The sequence below is a fragment of the Phalangium opilio genome, unplaced genomic scaffold, assembly GCF_054372755.1.
Source record: "Phalangium opilio isolate 3A_F unplaced genomic scaffold, DU_Popi_V2 ptg000352l_1, whole genome shotgun sequence".
Classification (NCBI taxonomy): domain Eukaryota; kingdom Metazoa; phylum Arthropoda; class Arachnida; order Opiliones; family Phalangiidae; genus Phalangium; species Phalangium opilio.
In genome coordinates, this window is record NW_028324228.1 from 9,349,208 (window position 1) to 9,361,930 (window position 12,723).

At 41.5% G+C, this 12,723-nt stretch overlaps 23 non-coding genes across 23 annotated transcripts; all 23 read right to left on the reverse strand.

Moving 5' to 3' along the window:
• Positions 1-393: 393 nt before the first annotated feature.
• TRNAW-CCA (transfer RNA tryptophan (anticodon CCA)) lies at positions 394-465 on the reverse strand. Its single transcript has one exon. It is a non-coding gene; the product is annotated as a tRNA-Trp (tRNA).
• Positions 466-792: 327 nt separating this feature from the next.
• Positions 793-864, reverse strand: TRNAW-CCA (transfer RNA tryptophan (anticodon CCA)). The gene has a single exon. It is a non-coding gene; the product is annotated as a tRNA-Trp (tRNA).
• Positions 865-1,066: 202 nt separating this feature from the next.
• TRNAW-CCA (transfer RNA tryptophan (anticodon CCA)) lies at positions 1,067-1,138 on the reverse strand. The gene has a single exon. It is a non-coding gene; the product is annotated as a tRNA-Trp (tRNA).
• A 477-nt stretch (positions 1,139-1,615) lies between these two features.
• On the reverse strand, positions 1,616-1,687 carry TRNAW-CCA (transfer RNA tryptophan (anticodon CCA)). The gene has a single exon. It is a non-coding gene; the product is annotated as a tRNA-Trp (tRNA).
• Positions 1,688-5,209: 3,522 nt separating this feature from the next.
• TRNAW-CCA (transfer RNA tryptophan (anticodon CCA)) lies at positions 5,210-5,281 on the reverse strand. The gene has a single exon. It is a non-coding gene; the product is annotated as a tRNA-Trp (tRNA).
• A 205-nt stretch (positions 5,282-5,486) lies between these two features.
• TRNAW-CCA (transfer RNA tryptophan (anticodon CCA)) lies at positions 5,487-5,558 on the reverse strand. Its single transcript has one exon. It is a non-coding gene; the product is annotated as a tRNA-Trp (tRNA).
• A 202-nt stretch (positions 5,559-5,760) lies between these two features.
• TRNAW-CCA (transfer RNA tryptophan (anticodon CCA)) lies at positions 5,761-5,832 on the reverse strand. Its single transcript has one exon. It is a non-coding gene; the product is annotated as a tRNA-Trp (tRNA).
• Positions 5,833-5,895: 63 nt separating this feature from the next.
• TRNAW-CCA (transfer RNA tryptophan (anticodon CCA)) lies at positions 5,896-5,967 on the reverse strand. The gene has a single exon. It is a non-coding gene; the product is annotated as a tRNA-Trp (tRNA).
• Positions 5,968-6,171: 204 nt separating this feature from the next.
• TRNAW-CCA (transfer RNA tryptophan (anticodon CCA)) lies at positions 6,172-6,243 on the reverse strand. Its single transcript has one exon. It is a non-coding gene; the product is annotated as a tRNA-Trp (tRNA).
• A 63-nt stretch (positions 6,244-6,306) lies between these two features.
• Positions 6,307-6,378, reverse strand: TRNAW-CCA (transfer RNA tryptophan (anticodon CCA)). Its single transcript has one exon. It is a non-coding gene; the product is annotated as a tRNA-Trp (tRNA).
• Positions 6,379-6,438: 60 nt separating this feature from the next.
• On the reverse strand, positions 6,439-6,510 carry TRNAW-CCA (transfer RNA tryptophan (anticodon CCA)). The gene has a single exon. It is a non-coding gene; the product is annotated as a tRNA-Trp (tRNA).
• A 205-nt stretch (positions 6,511-6,715) lies between these two features.
• On the reverse strand, positions 6,716-6,787 carry TRNAW-CCA (transfer RNA tryptophan (anticodon CCA)). Its single transcript has one exon. It is a non-coding gene; the product is annotated as a tRNA-Trp (tRNA).
• Positions 6,788-7,261: 474 nt separating this feature from the next.
• TRNAW-CCA (transfer RNA tryptophan (anticodon CCA)) lies at positions 7,262-7,333 on the reverse strand. Its single transcript has one exon. It is a non-coding gene; the product is annotated as a tRNA-Trp (tRNA).
• A 67-nt stretch (positions 7,334-7,400) lies between these two features.
• Positions 7,401-7,472, reverse strand: TRNAW-CCA (transfer RNA tryptophan (anticodon CCA)). The gene has a single exon. It is a non-coding gene; the product is annotated as a tRNA-Trp (tRNA).
• Positions 7,473-7,540: 68 nt separating this feature from the next.
• Positions 7,541-7,612, reverse strand: TRNAW-CCA (transfer RNA tryptophan (anticodon CCA)). Its single transcript has one exon. It is a non-coding gene; the product is annotated as a tRNA-Trp (tRNA).
• A 335-nt stretch (positions 7,613-7,947) lies between these two features.
• Positions 7,948-8,019, reverse strand: TRNAW-CCA (transfer RNA tryptophan (anticodon CCA)). The gene has a single exon. It is a non-coding gene; the product is annotated as a tRNA-Trp (tRNA).
• Positions 8,020-8,086: 67 nt separating this feature from the next.
• On the reverse strand, positions 8,087-8,158 carry TRNAW-CCA (transfer RNA tryptophan (anticodon CCA)). The gene has a single exon. It is a non-coding gene; the product is annotated as a tRNA-Trp (tRNA).
• A 68-nt stretch (positions 8,159-8,226) lies between these two features.
• Positions 8,227-8,298, reverse strand: TRNAW-CCA (transfer RNA tryptophan (anticodon CCA)). The gene has a single exon. It is a non-coding gene; the product is annotated as a tRNA-Trp (tRNA).
• A 327-nt stretch (positions 8,299-8,625) lies between these two features.
• On the reverse strand, positions 8,626-8,697 carry TRNAW-CCA (transfer RNA tryptophan (anticodon CCA)). The gene has a single exon. It is a non-coding gene; the product is annotated as a tRNA-Trp (tRNA).
• A 616-nt stretch (positions 8,698-9,313) lies between these two features.
• On the reverse strand, positions 9,314-9,385 carry TRNAW-CCA (transfer RNA tryptophan (anticodon CCA)). The gene has a single exon. It is a non-coding gene; the product is annotated as a tRNA-Trp (tRNA).
• A 327-nt stretch (positions 9,386-9,712) lies between these two features.
• On the reverse strand, positions 9,713-9,784 carry TRNAW-CCA (transfer RNA tryptophan (anticodon CCA)). Its single transcript has one exon. It is a non-coding gene; the product is annotated as a tRNA-Trp (tRNA).
• A 202-nt stretch (positions 9,785-9,986) lies between these two features.
• On the reverse strand, positions 9,987-10,058 carry TRNAW-CCA (transfer RNA tryptophan (anticodon CCA)). The gene has a single exon. It is a non-coding gene; the product is annotated as a tRNA-Trp (tRNA).
• Positions 10,059-10,535: 477 nt separating this feature from the next.
• TRNAW-CCA (transfer RNA tryptophan (anticodon CCA)) lies at positions 10,536-10,607 on the reverse strand. The gene has a single exon. It is a non-coding gene; the product is annotated as a tRNA-Trp (tRNA).
• Positions 10,608-12,723: the final 2,116 nt, after the last annotated feature.

The following is a 12,723-nucleotide window of genomic DNA, read 5'->3' on the forward strand; positions in this document are numbered from 1 at the left end:
ACGCAGCCTTCTGATCTGGTGTCCGACGCGCTACCATTGCGCCACCGAGCCCCCTGACGGTTTAATTGGTAGAATTTCTATAAACAATGTAAAAACTAACCTTTATTATTTGTTTGACCCGGACATGATTCGAAAACGCAGCCTTCTGATCTGGAGTCAGACGCGCTACAATTGAGCCACCGAGTCCCCTTTACGAAGGTTTAATTGGTAGAATTTCTATAAACAACGTAAAAACTAAATTTTATTATTTGTTTGACCCGGACGTGATTCGAACACGCAGCCTTCTTTTCTGGAGTCAGACGCGCTACCATTGCGCCACCGAGCCCCCATTAGGAAGGTTTTATTGGGTAGAATTTTAAAAACAACTTAAAAACTAAGTTTTAATTATTTCTTTGACCCAGACGTGATTCGAACACGCAGCCTTCTGATCTGGTGTCAGACGCGCTACCATTGCGCCACCGAGCCCCCTGACGGTTTAATTGGTAGAATTTCTATACACAACTTAAAACTAACCTTTATTATTTGTTTGACCCGGACGTGATTCGAACACGCAGCCTTCTATTCTGGAGTCAGACGCGCTACCATTGCGCCACCGAGCCCCCATTACGAAGGTTTTATTGGTAGAATTTTAAAAACTGATTTTTATTATTTCTTTGACCCGGACGTGATTCCAACACGCAGCCTTCTGATCTGGAGTCAGACGCGCTACTATTGCGCCAACGAGCCCCCTTTACGAAGTTTAATTGGTAGAATTCTATAAACAACTTAAAAACTAAGTTTTAACTATTTCTTTGACCCAGACGTGATTCGAACACGCAGCCTTCTGATCTGGTGTCAGACGCGCTACCATTGCGCCACCGAGCCCCCTGACGGTTTAATTGGTAGAATTTCTATAAACAACGTAAAAACTAACCTTTATTATTTGTTTGACCCGGACGTGATTCGAACACGCAGCCTTCTGATCTGGAGTGAGACGGGCTACCATTGCGCCACCGAGTCCCCTTTACGAAGGTTTAATTGGTAGAATTTCTATAAACAACGTAAAAACTAAATTTTATTATTTGTTTGACCCGGACGTGATTCGAACACGCAGCCTTCTGATCTGGAGTCAGACGCGCTACTATTGCGCCACCGAGCCCCCTTTACGAAGTTTAATTGGTAGAATTCTATAAACAACTTAAAAACTGATTTTTATTATTTCTTTGACCCGGACGTGATTCCAACACGCAGCCTTCTGATCTGGAGTCAGACGCGCTACTATTGCGCCACCGAGCCCCCTTTACGAAGTTTAATTGGTAGAATTCTATAAACAACTTAAAAACTAAGTTTTAATTATTTCTTTGACCCAGACGTGATTCGAACACGCAGCCTTCTGATCTGGTGTCCGACGCGCTACCATTGCGCCACCGAGCCCCCTGACGGTTTAATTGGTAGAATTTCTATAAACAATGTAAAAACTAACCTTTATTATTTGTTTGACCCGGACATGATTCGAAAACGCAGCCTTCTGATCTGGAGTCAGACGCGCTACAATTGAGCCACCGAGTCCCCTTTACGAAGGTTTAATTGGTAGAATTTCTATAAACAACGTAAAAACTAACCTTTATTATTTGTTCGACCCGGACGTGATTCGAACACGCAGCCTTCTGTTCTGGAGTCAGACGCGCTACCATTGCGCCACCGAGCCCCCTTTACGAAGGTTTAATTGGTAGAATTCTGAAAACAACTTAAAAACTGACTTTTATTCTCTCTTTGACCCGGACGTGATTCGAACACGCAGCCTTCTGATTTGGTTTCAGAAGCGCTACCATTGCGCCACCGAGCCCCCTGAACGAAGGTTAAATTGGTAGAATTTTAAAAAACACTTAAAAACTGATTTTTACCAATCCGAGTGACGTATGTCACGGAGAGGTATTACACCGGCCGTGTCTGTGTGTCTGTGTGTCTGTCTGTCTTTCTGTCTGTCAGACCCCACGTGACCGCGTTCGCAGTTTGCGTATCGGAGCAAACGTGTTCCCAATTTCCGGACTGCATTGACAGTTCACGGAAATTTGGGTTTGTCTCCCCTGGCTATTCTACTTGAGTTCCAACACCACCAGCTTTGGTTTTCGTCCACTCCACATGGACACTAGTCTGTTCTTGCTAGCTTCCTAGCACAAACATCTTCTGATCTTCGTCAATTTCACCTTGCACCAGCTTCTATGCACCACCATCTTCTGTTCTTCGTCAATTCCACATTGACACCAGCTTCTATGAACCACCATCTTCAGGTCTTTGTCCATTCCACATAGACGCCAGTCAGTCCATTCCGGCTTCTTTTCCTTCGTCACCGTTTGGTTTCAAGATATACGCGGCGATCGGCTAGGGTTACGAGAAACGTCTAGCCTCCCAATGGCAGGGCTTCCACCATCGTTTCACGCGAATGCGTTTTTATCTATTATTGGTTTCAAGATATACGCGGCGATCGGCTAGGGTTACGAGAAACGTCTAGCCTCCCAATGGCAGGGCTTCCACCATCGGTTCACGCGAATGCGTTTTTATCTATTATTATAATGGAAACGAATCGTATATATATCCCAAAATTTGAAAAAAGCGGGCAAGAGGGGTACCCTTCACTTTAAACGTCAATATTAGCAAAGTTTCGAAAGATAATAGGAACAACTTTATTTTAAACGATTTAACTATTTTTAAAGTTATTTACTGGCGATTAAAATAATTAAAAATAATTATATTTATTTAAATATTAAAGATAAACCTCTCAAGTACCGAAGTCGATAAATCATTGCCTCCTGTATCCATCAAGGCCTGTGCTTTGCGATATATTTTTGAAAACAACAACCAAAATAGGAAGCTCCTCACAGAACCATAATAATTTATTTTCTTTGTAATATGAAATGAAAATATGGATAATATTTTCGGCAATTCGATTTGAATGGCTCTTTCTGATGTATCATTCTCTCAGCACTGTTCATAACGGACAGGAACGTAGAGATTCGAGACACTATGAATTACGATAGTGTTTCAAATCCTCTGTAATGAGGGCTTAACGGCTTGGAGTGAGTCGAAAGATAAATACACATCCTATTTTTTAGTTGTACCATGCGTACCACAATGTTGCCAGACGTTTATTGAAGGATGCTTGGGTACTTGGTACTTGTTACGTCTACCAAGTTTCCTAGCATCCAAGAATAAATAGGATTCATAGAAGCCAGTGTTAAGGGCATGTCATGGGTCAAGTCGTTAAATATATCGACGCAGTTAAATAGCTGATGGCATTATTTTATCCACTTTCTCATTGCGTTTCGAGTGGAAGTTCAACTTTGGCACCCCCAAAATTCGCTGTTGTCTGCTCGTTTTCCCCTTCCGCGTTTTTTCGTTATAAACTTATGATTTAACGAACTGTTAAGATAAAATTTCATATTTCCTAATACCGATAAGCTTCTACTCCTTTCATCTTATTCCCAGTTAGATTTAACCTTGTTAAAACATAATCAGATGAATTTGAGTTACAATGTCGTAAAATCCTGCGCATACAGTTACCGAGGAGTGATAGAGACATTTTTACCGATTCCTAGAGATGTTAAGCTTAAGCGAAATTGTTTTACGTTTGAATAAAAATACCGCTTCCAGTAGTGGGTTTATAGTACTCCTTGTTTGTGTAAGATTAGTGTAGCTGTAGAGCGTAATGATAAACGCTTAAAAATATATATTTTCAATAAAAACACCGCTTCCACTTGTGGATTTATACTCCTTGTTAGATAAGTGTAGGTGTAGAGAGTAATCATAAAAAACGCTTAAAAATATATTTTCAAAAATGAAGAATATAGAACATTTATTTTGTATCAAAAAATATTTTGGTGCTAAGATTGCTAGGTATTGTTGTTGAGATAATTGTTTTACATGTTTTAAATGAGACTAAAACTTCCACTATTGTGTCTAAAAAGTGTTATTGGCAATGTATATTTTTTAAATATAAACAAATGCTGTTTAGTTTATACGCCCCCTATTTGTGAAAGACCTTTTTTACGCACTTTTATCATTCTTTATTTGAATTTCAAAGGTAGTACTTTATAATTCAATCTTCTGTAATAACTTTCTTCGGAAAATAATATTTCAAACGTTACAGAGTCTTGCAAGGGGATTGCTTTTGCGGATCTTTGTGAGTATTTAACTGAATAATAAAATGAATAATAAAATGGAGGAAGATAATAATTTAAGTAAAGAGGAAATCAGGAAACGTAAAGCGAGGGAAAGAATGAGGGCAAAAAGGTCAGATCCTGAAATTAGGAAACGAGAAAATGAAAGGAGAAGAGTGTTAGCAGCTGAAAAAAGGCTGTTTCGGGAACAGGATCTAGCAAACCCAATTTTGGTCCTACCGCGAGGCCAGTTGGCCATGATTCTGCGAAAGATGATGCATTAAATAAAAGCTCTATTGAAAGTACTGTAAGCGTAGGCATATCTATTAATGAGGAACCCAATAATGTACAAAATGATAATGCTAATATTAGTGAAATAATCGAGGGCGATGAACAAGTACCTTGTACGTCCCATGGTAATGTCTATCCCTTAGAAAGATTAAGAATCTTGAGACAAAATGAAGAACGCAATAAGAGAGAGTCGCTAGGTAAGGGGAAAAAGCGAGAGAATGAGTCACATTGTGAAATTGAAAATCAGGGTGGTATATTTACCAAGAAATTAATAAGGGTTGATGAAAGGTATAAAGCAAGCGAACGTGTAAGAAATCAGATAAGTAAGGCTACTGAACGCCAAGATCCAAATTATAGGGAAAGAGAACGTGCCAGAAACCAATTGTATAAGTCGGCTAAACGTCAAGATCCCGAGTATAGAGATGTTGAACGTGATAGAAACCAGGCTTGTAAGGCTGCTAAACGCCAAGATCCCGAGTTTAGAGATGTTGAACGTGCTAGAAACCAGACTTGTAAGGCGGCTAAACGCCAAGATCTCGAGTATAGAGATGTTGAACGTGGTAGAAACCAGACGGGTAAGGCGGCTAAACGCCAAGATCTCGAGTATAGAGATGTTGAACGTGGTAGAAACCAGACGGGTAAGGCGGCTAAACGCCAAGATCCCGAGTATAGAGATGTTCTGGAGTCAGACGCGCTACCATTGCGCCACCGAGTCCCCTTTTCGAAGCTTTAATTGGTAGAATTTCTATAAACAACGTAAAAACTAAATTTTATTATTTGTTTGACCCGGACGTGATTCGAACACGCAGCCTTCTGTTCTGGAGTCAGACGCGCTACCATTGCGCCACCGAGCCCCCATTACGAAGGTTTTATTGGTAGAATTTTAAAAACAACTTAAAAACTGATTTTTATTATTTCTTTGACCCGGACGTGATTCCAACACAAAGCCTACTGATCTGGAGTCAGACGCGCTACCATTGCGCCGCCGAGCCCCCCTTACGAAGGTTTAACTGGTAGAATTCTATAAACAACTTAAAAACTAAGTTTTAATTATTTCTTTGACCCAGACGTGATTCGAACACGCAGCCTTCTGATCTGGTGTCAGACGCGCTACCATTGCGCCACCGAGCCCCCTGACGGTTTAATTGGTAGAATTTCTATACACAACGTAAAAACTAACCTTTATTATTTGTTTGACCCGGACGTGATTCGAACACGCAGCCGTCCGTTCTGGAGTCAGACGCGCTACCATTAAGCCACCGAGCCCCCATTACGAAGGTTTTATTGGTAGAATTTTAAAAACAACTTAAAAACTAAGTTTTAATTATTTCTTTGACCCAGACGTGATTCGAACACGCAGCCTTCTGATCTGGTGTCAGACGCGCTACCATTGCGCCACCGAGCCCCCTGACGGTTTAATTGGTAGAATTTCTATACACAACGTAAAAACTAACCTTTATTATTTGTTTGACCCGGACGTGATTCGAACACGCAGCCTTCTGTTCTGGAGTCAGACGCGCTACCATTGCGCCACCGAGCCCCCATTACGAAGGTTTTATTGGTAGAATTTTAAAAACAACTTTAAAACTGATTTTTATTATTTCTTTGACCCGGACGTGATTCCAACACGCAGCCTTCTGATCTGGAGTCAGACGCGCTACTATTGCGCCACCGAGCCCCCTTTACGAAGTTTAATTGGTAGAATTCTATAAACAACTTAAAAACTAAGTTTTAATTATTTCTATGACCCAGACGTGATTCGAACACGCAGCCTTCTGATCTGGTGTCAGACGCGCTACCATTGCGCCACCGAGCCCCCTGACGGTTTAATTGGTAGAATTTCTATAAACAACGTAAAAACTAACCTTTATTATTTGTTTGACCCGGACGTGATTCGAACACGCAGCCTTCTGATCTGGAGTCAGACGCGCTACCATTGCGCCACCGAGTCCCCTTTACGAAGGTTTAATTGGTTTATAAACAACGTAAAAACTAAATTTTATTATTTGTTTGACCCGGACGTGATTCGAACACGCAGCCTTCTGTTCTGGAGTCAGACGCGCTACCATTGCGCCACCGAGCCCCCATTACGAAGGTTTTATTGGTAGAATTTTAAAAACAACTTAAAAACTGATTTTTATTATTTCTTTGACCCGGACGTGATTCCAACGCAAAGCCTACTGATCTGGAGTCAGACGCGCTACCATTGCGCCGCCGAGCCCCCCTTACGAAGGTTTAATTGGTAGAATTCTATAAACAACTTAAAAACTAAGTTTTAATTATTTCATTGACCCAGACGTGATTCGAACACGCATCCTTCTGATCTGGTGTCAGACGCGCTACCATTGCGCCACCGAGCCCCCTGACGGTTTAATTGGTAGAATTTCTATACACAACGTAAAAACTAACCTTTATTATTTGTTTGACCCGGACGTGATTCGAACACGCAGCCTTCTGTTCTAGAGTCAGACGCGCTACCATTGCGCCACCGAGCCCCAATTACGAAGGTTTTATTGGTAGAATTTTAAAAACAACTTAAAAACTGATCTTTATTATTTCTTTGACCCGGACGTGATTCCAACACGCAGCCTTCTGATCTGGAGTCAGACGCGCTACTATTGCGCCACCGAGCCCCCTTTACGAAGTTTAATTGGTAGAATTCTATAAACAACTTAAAAACTAAGTTTTAATTATTTCTTTGACCCAGACGTGATTCGAAGACGCAGCCTTCTGATCTGGTGTCAGACGCGCTACCATTGCACCACCGAGCCCCCTGACGGTTTAATTGGTAGAATTTCTATAAACAACGTAAAAACTAACCTTTATTATTTGTTTGACCCGGACGTGATTCGAACACGCAGCCTTCTGATCTGGAGTCAGACGCGCTACCATTGCGCCACCGAGTCCCCTATACGAAGGTTTAATTGGTAGAATTTCTATAAACAACGTAAAAACTAAATTTTATTATTTGTTTGACCCGGACGTGATTCGAACACGCAGCCTTCTGTTCTGGAGTCAGACGCGCTACCATTGCGCCACCGAGCCCCCATTAGGAAGGTTTTATTGGGTAGAAGTTTAAAAACAACTTAAAAACTAAGTTTTAATTATTTCTTTGACCCAGACGTGATTCGAACACGCAGCCTTCTGATCTGGTGTCAGACGCGCTACCATTGCGCCACCGAGCCCCCTGACGGTTTAATTGGTAGAATTTCTATACACAACTTAAAACTAACCTTTATTATTTGTTTGACCCGGACGTGATTCGAACACGCAGCCTTCTATTCTGGAGTCAGACGCGCTACTATTGCGCCACCGAGCCCCCTTTACGAAGTTTAATTGGTAGAATTCTATAAACAACTTAAAAACTAAGTTTTAATTATTTCTTTGACCCAGACGTGATTCGAAGACGCAGCCTTCTGATCTGGTGTCAGACGCGCTACCATTGCGCCACCGAGCCCCCTGACGGTTTAATTGGTAGAATTTCTATAAACAACGTAAAAACTAACCTTTATTATTTGTTTGACCCGGACGTGATTCGAACACGCAGCCTTCTGATCTGGAGTCAGACGCGCTACCATTGCGCCACCGAGTCCCCTATACGAAGGTTTAATTGGTAGAATTTCTATAAACAACGTAAAAACTAAATTTTATTATTTGTTTGACCCGGACGTGATTCGAACACGCAGCCTTCTGTTCTGGAGTCAGACGCGCTACCATTGCGCCACCGAGCCCCCATTAGGAAGGTTTTATTGGGTAGAAGTTTAAAAACAACTTAAAAACTAAGTTTTAATTATTTCTTTGACCCAGACGTGATTCGAACACGCAGCCTTCTGATCTGGTGTCAGACGCGCTACCATTGCGCCACCGAGCCCCCTGACGGTTTAATTGGTAGAATTTCTATACACAACTTAAAACTAACCTTTATTATTTGTTTGACCCGGACGTGATTCGAACACGCAGCCTTCTATTCTGGAGTCAGACGCGCTACCATTGCGCCACCGAGCCCCCATTACGAAGGTTTTATTGGTAGAATTTTAAAAACTGATTTTTATTATTTCTTTGACCCGGACGTGATTCCAACACGCAGCCTTCTGATCTGGAGTCAGACGCGCTACTATTGCGCCACCGAGCCCCCTTTACGAAGTTTAATTGGTAGAATTCTATAAACAACTTAAAAACTAAGTTTTAACTATTTCTTTGACCCAGACGTGATTCGAACACGCAGCCTTCTGATCTGGTGTCAGACGCGCTACCATTGCGCCACCGAGCCCCCTGACGGTTTAATTGGTAGAATTTCTATAAACAACGTAAAAACTAACCTTTATTATTTGTTTGACCCGGACGTGATTCGAACACGCAGCCTTCTGATCTGGAGTGAGACGGGCTACCATTGCGCCACCGAGTCCCCTTTACGAAGGTTTAATTGGTAGAATTTCTATAAACAACGTAAAAACTAAATTTTATTATTTGTTTGACCCGGACGTGATTCGAACACGCAGCCTTCTGATCTGGTGTCCGACGCGCTACCATTGCGCCACCGAGCCCCCTGACGGTTTAATTGGTAGAATTTCTATAAACAATGTAAAAACTAACCTTTATTATTTGTTTGACCCGGACATGATTCGAAAACGCAGCCTTCTGATCTGGAGTCAGACGCGCTACAATTGAGCCACCGAGTCCCCTTTACGAAGGTTTAATTGGTAGAATTTCTATAAACAACGTAAAAACTAAATTTTATTATTTGTTTGACCCGGACGTGATTCGAACACGCAGCCTTCTTTTCTGGAGTCAGACGCGCTACCATTGCGCCACCGAGCCCCCATTAGGAAGGTTTTATTGGGTAGAATTTTAAAAACAACTTAAAAACTAAGTTTTAATTATTTCTTTGACCCAGACGTGATTCGAACACGCAGCCTTCTGATCTGGTGTCAGACGCGCTACCATTGCGCCACCGAGCCCCCTGACGGTTTAATTGGTAGAATTTCTATACACAACTTAAAACTAACCTTTATTATTTGTTTGACCCGGACGTGATTCGAACACGCAGCCTTCTATTCTGGAGTCAGACGCGCTACCATTGCGCCACCGAGCCCCCATTACGAAGGTTTTATTGGTAGAATTTTAAAAACTGATTTTTATTATTTCTTTGACCCGGACGTGATTCCAACACGCAGCCTTCTGATCTGGAGTCAGACGCGCTACTATTGCGCCAACGAGCCCCCTTTACGAAGTTTAATTGGTAGAATTCTATAAACAACTTAAAAACTAAGTTTTAACTATTTCTTTGACCCAGACGTGATTCGAACACGCAGCCTTCTGATCTGGTGTCAGACGCGCTACCATTGCGCCACCGAGCCCCCTGACGGTTTAATTGGTAGAATTTCTATAAACAACGTAAAAACTAACCTTTATTATTTGTTTGACCCGGACGTGATTCGAACACGCAGCCTTCTGATCTGGAGTGAGACGGGCTACCATTGCGCCACCGAGTCCCCTTTACGAAGGTTTAATTGGTAGAATTTCTATAAACAACGTAAAAACTAAATTTTATTATTTGTTTGACCCGGACGTGATTCGAACACGCAGCCTTCTGATCTGGAGTCAGACGCGCTACTATTGCGCCACCGAGCCCCCTTTACGAAGTTTAATTGGTAGAATTCTATAAACAACTTAAAAACTGATTTTTATTATTTCTTTGACCCGGACGTGATTCCAACACGCAGCCTTCTGATCTGGAGTCAGACGCGCTACTATTGCGCCACCGAGCCCCCTTTACGAAGTTTAATTGGTAGAATTCTATAAACAACTTAAAAACTAAGTTTTAATTATTTCTTTGACCCAGACGTGATTCGAACACGCAGCCTTCTGATCTGGTGTCCGACGCGCTACCATTGCGCCACCGAGCCCCCTGACGGTTTAATTGGTAGAATTTCTATAAACAATGTAAAAACTAACCTTTATTATTTGTTTGACCCGGACATGATTCGAAAACGCAGCCTTCTGATCTGGAGTCAGACGCGCTACAATTGAGCCACCGAGTCCCCTTTACGAAGGTTTAATTGGTAGAATTTCTATAAACAACGTAAAAACTAACCTTTATTATTTGTTCGACCCGGACGTGATTCGAACACGCAGCCTTCTGTTCTGGAGTCAGACGCGCTACCATTGCGCCACCGAGCCCCCTTTACGAAGGTTTAATTGGTAGAATTCTGAAAACAACTTAAAAACTGACTTTTATTCTCTCTTTGACCCGGACGTGATTCGAACACGCAGCCTTCTGATTTGGTTTCAGAAGCGCTACCATTGCGCCACCGAGCCCCCTGAACGAAGGTTAAATTGGTAGAATTTTAAAAAACACTTAAAAACTGATTTTTACCAATCCGAGTGACGTATGTCACGGAGAGGTATTACACCGGCCGTGTCTGTGTGTCTGTCTGTCTTTCTGTCTGTCAGACCCCACGTGACCGCGTTCGCAGTTTGCGTATCGGAGCAAACGTGTTCCCAATTTCCGGACTGCATTGACAGTTCACGGAAATTTGGGTTTGTCTCCCCTGGCTATTCTACTTGAGTTCCAACACCACCAGCTTTGGTTTTCGTCCACTCCACATGGACACTAGTCTGTACTTGCTAGCTTCCTAGCACAAACATCTTCTGATCTTCGTCAATTTCACCTTGCACCAGCTTCTATGCACCACCATCTTCTGTTCTTCGTCAATTCCACATTGACACCAGCTTCTATGAACCACCATCTTCAGGTCTTTGTCCATTCCACATAGACGCCAGTCAGTCCATTCCGGCTTCTTTTCCTTCGTCACCGTTTGGTTTCAAGATATACGCGGCGATCGGCTAGGGTTACGAGAAACGTCTAGCCTCCCAATGGCAGGGCTTCCACCATCGTTTCACGCGAATGCGTTTTTATCTATTATTGGTTTCAAGATATACGCGGCGATCGGCTAGGGTTACGAGAAACGTCTAGCCTCCCAATGGCAGGGCTTCCACCATCGGTTCACGCGAATGCGTTTTTATCTATTATTATAATGGAAACGAATCGTATATATATCCCAAAATTTGAAAAAAGCGGGCAAGAGGGGTACCCTTCACTTTAAACGTCAATATTAGCAAAGTTTCGAAAGATAATAGGAACAACTTTATTTTAAACGATTTAACTATTTTTAAAGTTATTTACTGGCGATTAAAATAATTAAAAATAATTATATTTATTTAAATATTAAAGATAAACCTCTCAAGTACCGAAGTCGATAAATCATTGCCTCCTGTATCCATCAAGGCCTGTGCTTTGCGATATATTTTTGAAAACAACAACCAAAATAGGAAGCTCCTCACAGAACCATAATAATTTATTTTCTTTGTAATATGAAATGAAAATATGGATAATATTTTCGGCAATTCGATTTGAATGGCTCTTTCTGATGTATCATTCTCTCAGCACTGTTCATAACGGACAGGAACGTAGAGATTCGAGACACTATGAATTACGATAGTGTTTCAAATCCTCTGTAATGAGGGCTTAACGGCTTGGAGTGAGTCGAAAGATAAATACACATCCTATTTTTTAGTTGTACCATGCGTACCACAATGTTGCCAGACGTTTATTGAAGGATGCTTGGGTACTTGGTACTTGTTACGTCTACCAAGTTTCCTAGCATCCAAGAATAAATAGGATTCATAGAAGCCAGTGTTAAGGGCATGTCATGGGTCAAGTCGTTAAATATATCGACGCAGTTAAATAGCTGATGGCATTATTTTATCCACTTTCTCATTGCGTTTCGAGTGGAAGTTCAACTTTGGCACCCCCAAAATTCGCTGTTGTCTGCTCGTTTTCCCCTTCCGCGTTTTTTCGTTATAAACTTATGATTTAACGAACTGTTAAGATAAAATTTCATATTTCCTAATACCGATAAGCTTCTACTCCTTTCATCTTATTCCCAGTTAGATTTAACCTTGTTAAAACATAATCAGATGAATTTGAGTTACAATGTCGTAAAATCCTGCGCATACAGTTACCGAGGAGTGATAGAGACATTTTTACCGATTCCTAGAGATGTTAAGCTTAAGCGAAATTGTTTTACGTTTGAATAAAAATACCGCTTCCAGTAGTGGGTTTATAGTACTCCTTGTTTGTGTAAGATTAGTGTAGCTGTAGAGCGTAATGATAAACGCTTAAAAATATATATTTTCAATAAAAACACCGCTTCCACTTGTGGATTTATACTCCTTGTTAGATAAGTGTAGGTGTAGAGAGTAATCATAAAAAACGCTTAAAAATATATTTTCA